Genomic DNA, 11451 nt, shown 5'->3' with positions numbered 1-11451 from the left:
TTTCAAGATGAATATTGAAGGCAGAAGACGGCGTTGTGCATATGGGGGGCACGCACTGATTTCAAGTGAGTCGGAAGTGCCAAAATTGAACAAGATTGGTTCCAAGTACGTTTCGAAGTCCGTCATTCAGGCCCTGGGAATGGGTGACCCTGGCAAGCTTGCTGGACGATACCTGTGTCATAAGTGTATTTCCTATGGCAGGTCGCAGATGAAAATTGTTCAGGTGAGATTACTTGACTGATGTGTCGGCTCATAGCTGGGCTCTCCATTGATGTTTGCAGTGTGAATTTACTCTTGTGCTGTGCAGATTCACAGGAATTTGTATCAGTCTGGGAGGTTTGGTCAATCAGTCATTTTTATCATATGCTATTTTTGTCACATGTGCTAAAAATGACAACGATTCTGCTATTTTTGGGAGCGATCCAGTCTGCAAAACGTGGCAGGGTTCGACAAGATCTGGTTGGGGCAGACACATGCTGCGTTCGGATGGGCGGTTTCGTTTTTTCATCGGGGATCAGGTACTCTCTTTGCAGACGTCACCCGAGCTGCCATATCTATGTCTCACTTGCGCAACAATTGTCTTTTCATGGTTAAATATATAGCAAAACATATCTAACCTGACCTTACCTTACCTACAACCTACAACCTGTCCTGTCTTATTCATTATGTTTGTAAATGAGCTCCCAGACCTTGTGCGCAGCAACATGAAAATGTTTGCGGACGACGCCAAGATATATAGACCTATTCAAGTACAACAAGATGCTGAGATACTTCAACAGGACATATTATCCTTGCAGAAGTGGTCCGAAGAATGGCTTTTGAAATTTAACGAATCAAAATGTAAAGTAATGCATTGTGGCTCAAGCAATCCAAATGTTGACTACTTCATGTCTGACGGCACAAACAGTAAAAAGCTGCAAGAAAGTACCTTGGAGAAGGACTTAGGAGTTCACGTGTCAAGTAACTTAAAACCGTCAATACACTGTCAGAAAGCTGCTGCTAAAGGCCGGTCAGCCCTCCGAATGCTAAAACAAGCGTTCGACAGACTCGATCTCGTCAACTTCAAGCCTCTGTTCACCACCTATGTCCGTCCACATCTTGAATATTGTATGCAGGCTGTCGGTCCATACACTGCAAAGGATATCAGGCTGCTGGAACAAGTACAGAGGAGGGCGACAAAGCTTGTCAGACCTATAAGGAACCTACCATACCCAGAACGCCTCCACAAACTTGGACTTCTTAGCGTGGAAGACAGATTGCGTCGAGGCGACCTCATCGAAACGTACAAGCTCCTAACAGGGAAGGTTAAGGTGGATAGTGAGCAGTTCTTCGAAGTCGACCATGAAGACCGCACTAGAGGACACCATCTGAAACTGAAGAAAGGCAGATCAAGCCATCTGTACAGGCTGAAGTTCTTTTCAAACAGAGTAGTAAACGACTGGAACAAATTGCCAAGAGATGTGGTGGAGGCTCCATCTACAAATACGTTTAAAAACAGGCTAGACCACAGGGCTGCCGAACCTGCCTCCTCGCACCACAATTGACCTCATTCCTAGTCTGGCTCGATGTGAGCACTGAATAGACCTAGTCTACTACAGCTCACTACAACTTCAACTTCAACTTCAACTTCAACCTACCAACCTACAACCTAACCTACCAACCTACAACCTAACCTACCAACCTACAACCTACCAACCTACCTAACTGGATATGGCAGCTCGGGTGATGTCTGCTAAGAGAATTCCAGGGAATATTCCTCAGACCGTTTGGGCAGGCTTCTACGGAGAGTGCGCAAAAACTGTAGCCACTAGGTATATCTCACTCTGCATTTTGGGTCCGCGCTACTTGGAGATACTCCTTAGTCCTTTCTAGCCTAACCAGTTACCAAACCAAATCAAATCAAACAAAACCAAACCAAACCAAACCTGACCTAATCAAACTCATAAATAAAGCTGGTCCCGTAGCTCAGTCGGTAGAGCGTTGGACTCCGCGAGGTGAGAGCTCGTGTCCCGGTATGACGGTCCGGGTTCGAAGCGCGACGGGCGCTCGATGTTTATGAGCCTCCTGGCGGGTATGGTTGCGGTTGGTGGCAGGCCGTAGCCAGGCGAAGTCAGTGAGGGGACCGGCCGTGCGCGGCTATGTGCGTAGTTAAACTTCTGACTCAAAATTCTGCCATGCACCAGGAATTGCACGATCGGAGGGTAGAGGGCAGAGCCATCGCAACGAGCTCTGCTTAGCGGTGGCTCTGTCCTGGAGAATCCTTCCATTCAAAAGGTTCGGACTAAATTTATAAAAAATAAATGTGCCTCCTTATAATCCTTATGATGGTTGCCGTCCGGCCAAATGATAACTATTACGTACCTAATAATTACCTAATACCTAATGATTACTTTGCTTTCTTTCAACATCAATTAATGACTATTTTGTTTTCTTCCAGGAGAGCCAGCGCCATTCCGGATCTGAAAATGCTCTGCATGTCAGCATTGTCTGGTGAGGATTACCAGCAACTGATAAGCACTTGGTAGTGCTGCCAATGTTTGCCATTGATAGTGTTTATATCATAGAGCTTTGCCTTTCACTGTCAATTGTTGATTTCTTTATTTGGGACACATTTCTATGCTTTGCCATCTGATCTTGTTGGCCCCCGCTTTCAGACATACTATGCTACCCAGTAGGTACCCTTATGGAATGGTTATGTATCTTACCCAGTCAGTAAGGTCCTTTCCACATATCTGGAAGTAATCTAAATCCTTTCACTTCTGCACATGCAGGGGTCACCCTGTTGCTCACTTGTTTTACAGCCCTATCCTGATTTGCCATCTTTTTGGCCACCTTTCAGACATACTATGCTACCCAGTACCCTAATGAAAGTGTGGTCAAAAATATTGCAAATCAGGATAGGGCTGTAAACGACGCGGTCTACGGCCCCAACGACAAGATGCAGGTGGTGATGGTCCGCTCCTTGTGCAGTCGTTGGAAGCAGCCCGTCTTCTTCGACTACAACAAGGACGTCACCAAGGACCTTCTCCACCGCATCATCGCCGCCGTGGAGTCTGCCGGCTACGTGGTCGTCGCCATGGTGTGCGACCTGGGGCCGGCCAACCGGAAGCTGCTGTGGTCGCCGAAGGCCGCTGACGGACTGGGCATCGACCCGGAGGACGGGTTCTTTGCCCATCCGTGCGACCCCAGCCGGTAAGTCAACTTTTCTAACTTTCTTATTCATCGGTTTTTAACTTCGGACACTAATTTCTAGGGAGACCATAAATAAGCTTATATTTCGATGTTGTGTAGCAAGTTTATGTAGCCACAGCAACTCTTCATTCATGTTGCATTGAAACCAAATATGTCATGTATGTCATGCCGCTGGCAACGATTGTCTTGATGGCCTTGGTACCGGCATTCAGCCTTTCGAAAACCACTAAAATTGTAGCTTAATTTCCGTGTAAATGCTAGCTGACGGCAACTTCGTTCCGTTTCACTCTGCAGAAAAATCTTCACCTTCGCGGACGTGCCACACCTCCTAAAGCTTCTCCGCAATCACATTCTCCGGCAAGGCCTCCAGCTGCCAGGCGGCCCTGTCATCGACAAGAAGGTCTTTTGCAACCTTCTGGAGAAAGATAACTCTGAGTTTCGGCTATGCCACTTTCTGAAGTGGAAGCACATCACGGTGAGCAAGTTATCAATGTTAATTACCATAACCAGCAGCATTATGAATGATATGTGCCATCAACTTGGATGATTAATTCCGTGACGCTGAAAAGCAATGTCTTTTTACATTTGATGCAAAGCTGTGATAGTGTAGCACATTATAGTGTGTGTTAACTGTAGTCAAAAATTTATCTCGTCATTGGAAACAAGTTAAAAATTTACGAAATTTGACCCTTCAGTGAGCCTGAATGTTGACCAACAAAAAGTCAACCAACGTCATTATTTATTACTCCTTTGGTTCCCCGTGTGTCGCAGGTGCGGGGTCAGGAATGCCAGCGCGTGTACCTGGCCGCCCAGCTCCTCAGTGAGCGCGTGGCCAAGGCGGTCTCGCACATCTTCGGTGACCGGTACCGGAAGGAGGCGGAGTTCATCGCCCTCGTCGACCAAGCCTTCGACACGTTCAACTCCCGCCACGTGTCGGACGGCAAACTACACCGGTCGGCGTTTGGGCTGGCCCATACCATCGAGGACCAGTACTCCTGCCTCCTCAAGTTCACGAAGGTGATGCGAGACGCGCGCGTGGTCGGCAGCAACTCGATGCTGCCCTTTCAGAAGGGCTTCGTGATGTCCTCCACCGCTCTGCGCGGCCTGTACAGCGCTGTGCAGCGGCATCACGGGCTCAGCTACCTACTGACCTCCCGGCTCAATCAGGACTGCGTCGAAAACTTCTTCTCGCAGGTAAGCATTCTAACATCAGTCACACATTTTGATGCAACTCAAATAAAACACGGGCGATTCTTTTCTTTCTTTCTTTCTTTCTTTTTTTATGCAGGTAAACATTAAGAGCAATATGCACATAGACTATCACGCAAAGCCCTTTGTCCTGGTATTGTATCTAGCCTTGAAATTTATTTTAATTTGATTGTTTTAATACGTCTCGCCCGAATGTGTAGCTTACTACATATCTGGGTTGTGTATATAAGTACTTTGACGGCATTTTTTCTATCCTTAAACAATAAACATTCATGGTTTACTCGTAATGAAGACATTGGTCTTTTTTATATATATTAAGTGTTACCCACTCACACTCACCTCTTTTGTGTTATAATAGACTTTAATTACCTCACTCTGATAAACTATGTTTTGTTTCACTTCTTTGATTTCACTGGGTGACCCGGTAATGGTAAAAAACAATAAATATTAGACCTGTTGTCACAGTGGTTAAGTTATACCCCGCACCTTTAATGCCCACCTAATCGAGTCTTTTTTTTAGGTATTTTACCAACCACTGTTTCTATTTCAGTTGAGAGGCATGGGTGCGGCGAACACCAACCCCACGGCAGTGGAGGCCAAGAACCGCCTCCGCCTGCTCCTCATAGGAGCTGCGCCGACAGTGGCCGCCGCAACCCACGATGACCCGCGCGAGTCCGGGGCCTCAGTACTGCTGGAGGAGAAGGAGCCGACTTACCTGAGCGCCACGACGCTGGACCTGGACCACGAGCCGCCAGTGGAGCCAGAGGTGCCGGACGCGGACGTCACCGCGGTGGAGAACCTGGTGACCGCCCGCCAGCCGTGTCCGGGACCCGCAGCCAGCGCCGGCGCCGCCCCGCCACCTGCAAGCCTTCCCTCTGGAGCAACCGGTGTCGCCAGTCTCTCCAGGCAGGCGCTGGCGTACGTCGCGGGGTACGTGGCCGCTAAGTGCGCCACAGTGGACAGCACGCTCGGCAAGATCACGTCCGATGCCAGCGAGGTACCCCGTGACGAGCGCTACGCCTGGATTGACACCCTCAGCCGCGGCGGCCTCACGGTGCCCAGCGCGCGGTGGCTCGATGAGGTTGAGCAGCTGGAGGTGCTGTTCACCACGATGCACGGAGGAGATGTCGACCGCGGCCCCGGCGTCGTTAGGCGACTTGCCGAGGCTGCTGCGCTGAAGTTCCCGCAGCTGCATCCATACGTACTGAGGAAGTACGCTATGACTAGGACGCAGCTGCGGGTACGTGAGATCCGGCGCCTCATCGGCGACAGAGAACGTCTCCGAAAGGAGCAGCCTACCTGCAGCCGGGAGGCCAAGCGTGCGCGCCTGTACGTGCATCCTGGTGATTAGACTTCAGCGTGGCCCTGCTTTGTGTGCCGCGCCGGCTGTGGCGGAAGCCGGCGGCGGCGTGCCACAAGACTTTAGCGTGGCCTCGCTTTGTGTGCTGCGCTGGCTGTGGCGGGAGCCGGCGGCGGCGTGCCGCAAGACTTTAGCGTGGCCTCGCTTTGTGTGCTGCGCCGCTGCGCTGACTGTGGTTGGAGCCGGCGGCGGCGTGCCGCAAGACTTTAGCGTGGCCTCGCTTTGTGTGCTGCGCCGCTGCGCTGGCTGTGGCGGGAGCCGGCGACGGCGTGCCACAAGACTTTAGCGTGGCCTCGCTTTGTGTGCTGCGCCGCTGTGCTGGCTGTGGCAGGAGCCGGCGACGGCGTGCCACAAGACTTTAGCGTGGCCTCGCTTTGTGTGCTGCGCCGCTGTGCTGGCTGTGGCGGGAGCCGGCGGCGGCGTGCCGCAAGACTTAAGCGTGGCCTCGCTTTGTGTGCTGCGCTGCTGCGCTGGCTGTGGCGGGAGCCGGCGGCGGCGTGCCGCAAGACTTTAGCGTGGTCTCGCTTTGTGTGCTGCGCCGCTGTGCTGGCTGTGGCGGGAGCCGGCGGCGGCGTGCCGCAAGACTTTAGCGTGGTCTCGCTTTGTGTGCTGCGCCGCTGTGCTGGCTGTGGCGGGAGCCGGCGGCGGCGTGCCGCAAGACTTTAGCGTGGTCTCGCTTTGTGTGCTGCGCCGCTGTGCTGGCTGTGGCAGGAGCCGGCGGCGGCGTGCCGCAAGACTTTAGCGTGGCCTCGCTTTGTGTGCTGCGCCGCTGCGCTGACTGTGGCGGGAGCCGGCGGCGGCGTGCCGCAAGACTTTAGCGTGGCCTCGCTTTGTGTGCTGCGCCGCTGTGCTGGCTGTGGCGGGAGCCGGCGGCGGCGTGCCGCAAGACTTTAGCGTGGCCTCGCTTTGTGTGCTGCGCTGCTGCGCTGGCTGTGGCGGGAGCCGGCGGCGGCGTGCCGCAAGACTTTAGCGTGGTCTCGCTTTGTGTGCTGCGCCGCTGTGCTGGCTGTGGCGGGAGCCGGCGGCGGCGTGCCGCAAGACTTTAGCGTGGTCTCGCTTTGTGTGCTGCGCCGCTGTGCTGGCTGTGGCGGGAGCCGGCGGCGGCGTGCCGCAAGACTTTAGCGTGGTCTCGCTTTGTGTGCTGCGCCGCTGTGCTGGCTGTGGCAGGAGCCGGCGGCGGCGTGCCGCAAGACTTTAGCGTGGCCTCGCTTTGTGTGCTGCGCCGCTGCGCTGACTGTGGCGGGAGCCGGCGGCGGCGTGCCGCAAGACTTTAGCGTGGCCTCGCTTTGTGTGCTGCGCCGCTGTGCTGGCTGTGGCGGGAGCCGGCGGCGGCGTGCCGCAAGACTTTAGCGTGGCCTCGCTTTGTGTGCTGCGCTGCTGCGCTGGCTGTGGCGGGAGCCGGCGGCGGCGTGCCGCAAGACTTTAGCGTGGTCTCGCTTTGTGTGCTGCGCCGCTGTGCTGGCTGTGGCGGGAGCCGGCGGCGGCGTGCCGCAAGACTTTAGCGTGGTCTCGCTTTGTGTGCTGCGCCGCTGTGCTGGCTGTGGCAGGAGCCGGCGGCGGCGTGCCGCAAGACTTTAGCGTGGCCTCGCTTTGTGTGCTGCGCCGCTGTGCTGACTGTGGCGGGAGCCGGCGGCGGCGTGCCGCAAGACTTAAGCGTGGCCCTGCTTTGTGTGCTGCGCCGCTGCGCTGACTGTGGCGGGAGCCGGCGGCGGCGTGCCGCAAGACTTTAGCGTGGCCTCGCTTTGTGTGCTGCGCCGCTGTGCTGACTGTGGCGGGAGCCGGCGGCGGCGTGCCGCAAGACTTAAGCGTGGCCCTGCTTTGTGTGCTGCGCCGCTGCGCTGACTGTGGCGGGAGCCGGCGGCGGCGTGCCGCAAGACTTAAGCGTGGCCTCGCTTTGTGTGCTGCGCCGCTGCGCTGGCTGTGGTTGGAGCCGGCGGTGGCGTGCCGCAAGACTTTAGCGTGGCCCTGCTTTGTGTGCTGCGCCGCTGTGCTGGCTGTGGTTGGAGCCGGCGGCGGCGTGCCGCAAGACTTTAGCGTGGCCTCGCTTTGTGTGCTGCGCCCCTGCGCTGGCTGTGGCGGGAGCCGGCGGCGGCGTGCCGCAAGACTTTTATGGTATTGGTGATCAATGATCATTCACATTCGTGATCGTGGTAACCTCGGTTATTTGCCGTTTGTGAGACTGTTTGGCGCGGTGAGAACTGATATTTGCAGAGCTGAGTTCGGACCGAGCATGTTGGTTCTGCGCTGTTGGTTACTACTCTGTGCTCGTGGTAAATTCACATTATCATTTATACAATTAATGACAGCTCAAGTTTCGCCTCAGTTTTGCGTGTGAGTGGTGAAGCTTGTTTCCGTTTTAAAGTCGTTAATGTGTGTTTTGTGCGCATATTTTTAACCCGGACTTCTTGAAGCATTGAGATGAATATACGAATCGCTGGGAGGGATGCAGATTTTTGGCTCCTCATCAAACTTCCGAATGGATGGTCGAGACAGATTTTTTTGGTGCATTCTCCATCAGTAGGTCAACAAGTCACGTCGATGTCAGGTTAAGTCTGAGACAAGTCACTGCATTGGGTTTAGAGACCAGCTAACGTCATTCAATATTGGAGCGTCCGAGTTCTTAAATGTATGTGGAAACCACTGAACTCTAATGGTGGAAACCGATTTCGCTGCGTGTGGTGGGAGGGTGCTAGCAGCGGCCGTGAAACGTCGCTCACGACGACGTACAGTACGCCGGGATGTCATATAATTAAAACTTTCAGAAAGCGCGTTCTCTCGGCCTTCATTTACACTGGAGATAATAGGTGGACAACCAGCACCATTTCAGAGTTATTTTATTTACAGAAGCGGTTTTGCATCAAAGTCCCTGCCGTAAGTGTTGTGTCTATGCCTGCCGCTGGATATTCGGCATCAGGGATATATAGTTGCGGATGTAAAATAAGAAGCGATGCCAAAATTAGATCAACCAGGAAAGCGACTCTGCTAAATTCAATTCTATCCATTTTCTCACAAATACGCCTATGCTTTACTACGCGGATAATATGCTATTTCTATTTACTGGTAAAGACTCAATTTATAATTTAAGCCTTTTGATAGCTACTTGATTATACATTGAATAACACATTATAATGATTATATTTTGACACAATGTAATAATATAAAGTGTCAATTTATAATAATAGAATTTGAAACATTGGTTAATTTTTAATGTGAACGATATGTACCGTACGCAACTGTTCAAAAGCAGCACACGCATCAATCAGCTGACGCCACATTCCCGGTGGCGCTGCTCACGGTGCACGCCTGTTCAAAAGGAAACCACTGATTACATAACGACAAACATGAAGAAAAAGAGACGGGTGTTCAGGTCGAGCGCCAGGAAGAATCTGTGAGCCCCGTAAACACCATTTTCATCAATTGATTCGCTATTTTACAGTTGTCGCAAACAGAAACCTGCATCATGAACATAATTTTGGTAAAAAAATCTGCTTCCAATACGTCGCAGCAGCGCAAAAAATGAAATGAGTTGGTAGCACATATGGAATCAAGTTTTATTTTCCTTGGGAAACTCGTAGTAAAGGAATCTTGGAAAAACTCGTACGCATTAGAAAGTAATTTTGCGCCGTAGGTAGAGGGTAATTTTACGTGTTTGGCTATTGGCATGCAGGGGCGGAGCTCTCTACACAGTTGGTGGGGCGGCTCGGGCGGCTGCCCCACCAGCACAGTATTTTTCCCCACCAATAAGCGTTTGGTCCCACCAACTTGAGCTGATTTCTATAAGACTTTGTTGCTTTGCAAATTATTATCTTTCGCATTGAATAGCTTTGGAGTTTGGAATGCATGTTTAATGCAAAATATTATATCTGTAATGATAGGAATTGATTCAGTGTGGCATTTTATTCAACTTCAAATCGGACGTTGTGGGTTTGTCGACTTTTTGCCCCAGTAACTTGAAACTTCCCTGGAAAAGCTCCACCCATGTTGGCATGGACATCGGACTGCACACATGGACATTGGACGGTCGCCGGTAGGCGATAGGCCATAGACAACGATGAAAACGTTTTGTTCCTGACGGAACAGCATGAGCCTTGAGGCAACTATTCGCGAGCTGCAATATCGCTCACGATCGCGTCGTGGCGGTGGGCCTTCAGTCGTCAGTGGCCGGCACATCGCATATCACACGAGTCATGACTGATGACCCTCAGTCCTCTGAAGGCAGATGACGACAGAGTATATAGGACAACGATGGGGACGCGAGGACTTCATAAATCAATGGCCAGAGTGGGCCTTCGATTGTGTCAGCCCGGCTGAATGTGAATAGATGAATTATGCAGCCCCTGAGCAATGAGTATAGGTGGAGTATTGTGAAAAGGTCATGGGGTGCATTTAGCAGTGTCCAAAAGGTGCCGTAAAATTCCTGCATAGTAAAGAACTGGCATGCGCTTCCAAGCAGTAGTGCTGTCTACACAACTGCGTTTCGCCAATAACAGAAGGTATCCACCGAAATTAGGATCATCGAAATTTTCCATTAAATCTGAGGAATGAGGGTGACGGGCCTGGTACATACATACGATCTATCGTGCAATCATGGAATGCCGCAACTGACAGGTGTGGCCAAAAACGCCCCCCACCCGGCCCGGGCAAAGGTTAAGTCGACCCGACGGAGAACTTCAGAGAGCGTCGTAGGCCTTTATCAGCTTTGCGTACCTTCACGCGCCGGTTTGAGAGTTTGGAGTTCGCAGTTATACGGCAAGGGAACCTTTCAAAGAAACTGGACAGCGCTCAGAGTTCAGCGCGGGCACTGGGCAGTGGGCCCTCAAAAGATGGGGTGAACGCCAAAAGTTCCGCAAGTGTTGCGAAGTCAAGTACTTTCAAAACCAAAAAACAAAAAGGACTTAATAGAAAAAAGATGATATTGGCCTAGAAAAGTTTATGTTAACGGTTCTAAAAAGGCAGATTTGACAAAACAATCTTAACCCCACCCGGCGAGGGGGTTGATGCGCCCCCCTCAATTTCGCCCCCAACAAAATATGCTCAATTTCAACGTTTTTTTTGCTTTTGTTTTATTATCTCAGTTTACATCTAGATGGTGTTTGCATGCTGAAAGAACGCTAGGGTCGGGTCAACTGAGGTCAACTGAAGTCAAACTACGTTTTTGCTAATACAATGAGGCTGCTTCAAAAATGGTACCTATCATATGCGAAGTTCACTTGTGTCTTTATTTTTGTTCTATCTTTACTAGACCAAAAAGTATAAGTGAAGAACTTTCGACTTGTTTTAGCATTTATACCCACCTACCCCTAAATATTGACCTAGTCACCAAATTTGCACAGAGGCAAGATTTCTTAAAGACTCACCTACCGGTATTTTTTTTTTCACCTGAGCACAAATATAAGCTTTGAAGACCATCAGAGGCATTTGTATCCGAGTAGCAAGTGCTTTGAGCTTCGTAGGGTGGGTAGAGACAAGGGAAGAGAGTATAATGTCCTGAATTCGTCCTACTGCATGGAAGACGGAAGTAGTATTGATGAGACTAAAAAGGGTTTTTGTTCCAGATTATTATGGGAGCAGAATACATTGCCTGTACCCACAGAATAATTATTGTGGGGGCAGCTGCACCCATAGTTACTTCGCTTATGGGTATAGTGGGTACGCTAATATTGACATTTTCGTATTACACGTAGAATGTC

This window comes from Amphibalanus amphitrite, unplaced genomic scaffold, assembly GCF_019059575.1.
Source record: "Amphibalanus amphitrite isolate SeventyFive unplaced genomic scaffold, NRLGWU_Aamphi_draft 000034F_arrow, whole genome shotgun sequence".
Taxonomy (NCBI): Eukaryota; Metazoa; Arthropoda; class Thecostraca; order Balanomorpha; family Balanidae; genus Amphibalanus; species Amphibalanus amphitrite.
Note: the sequence above shows the minus strand (reverse complement) of the source record.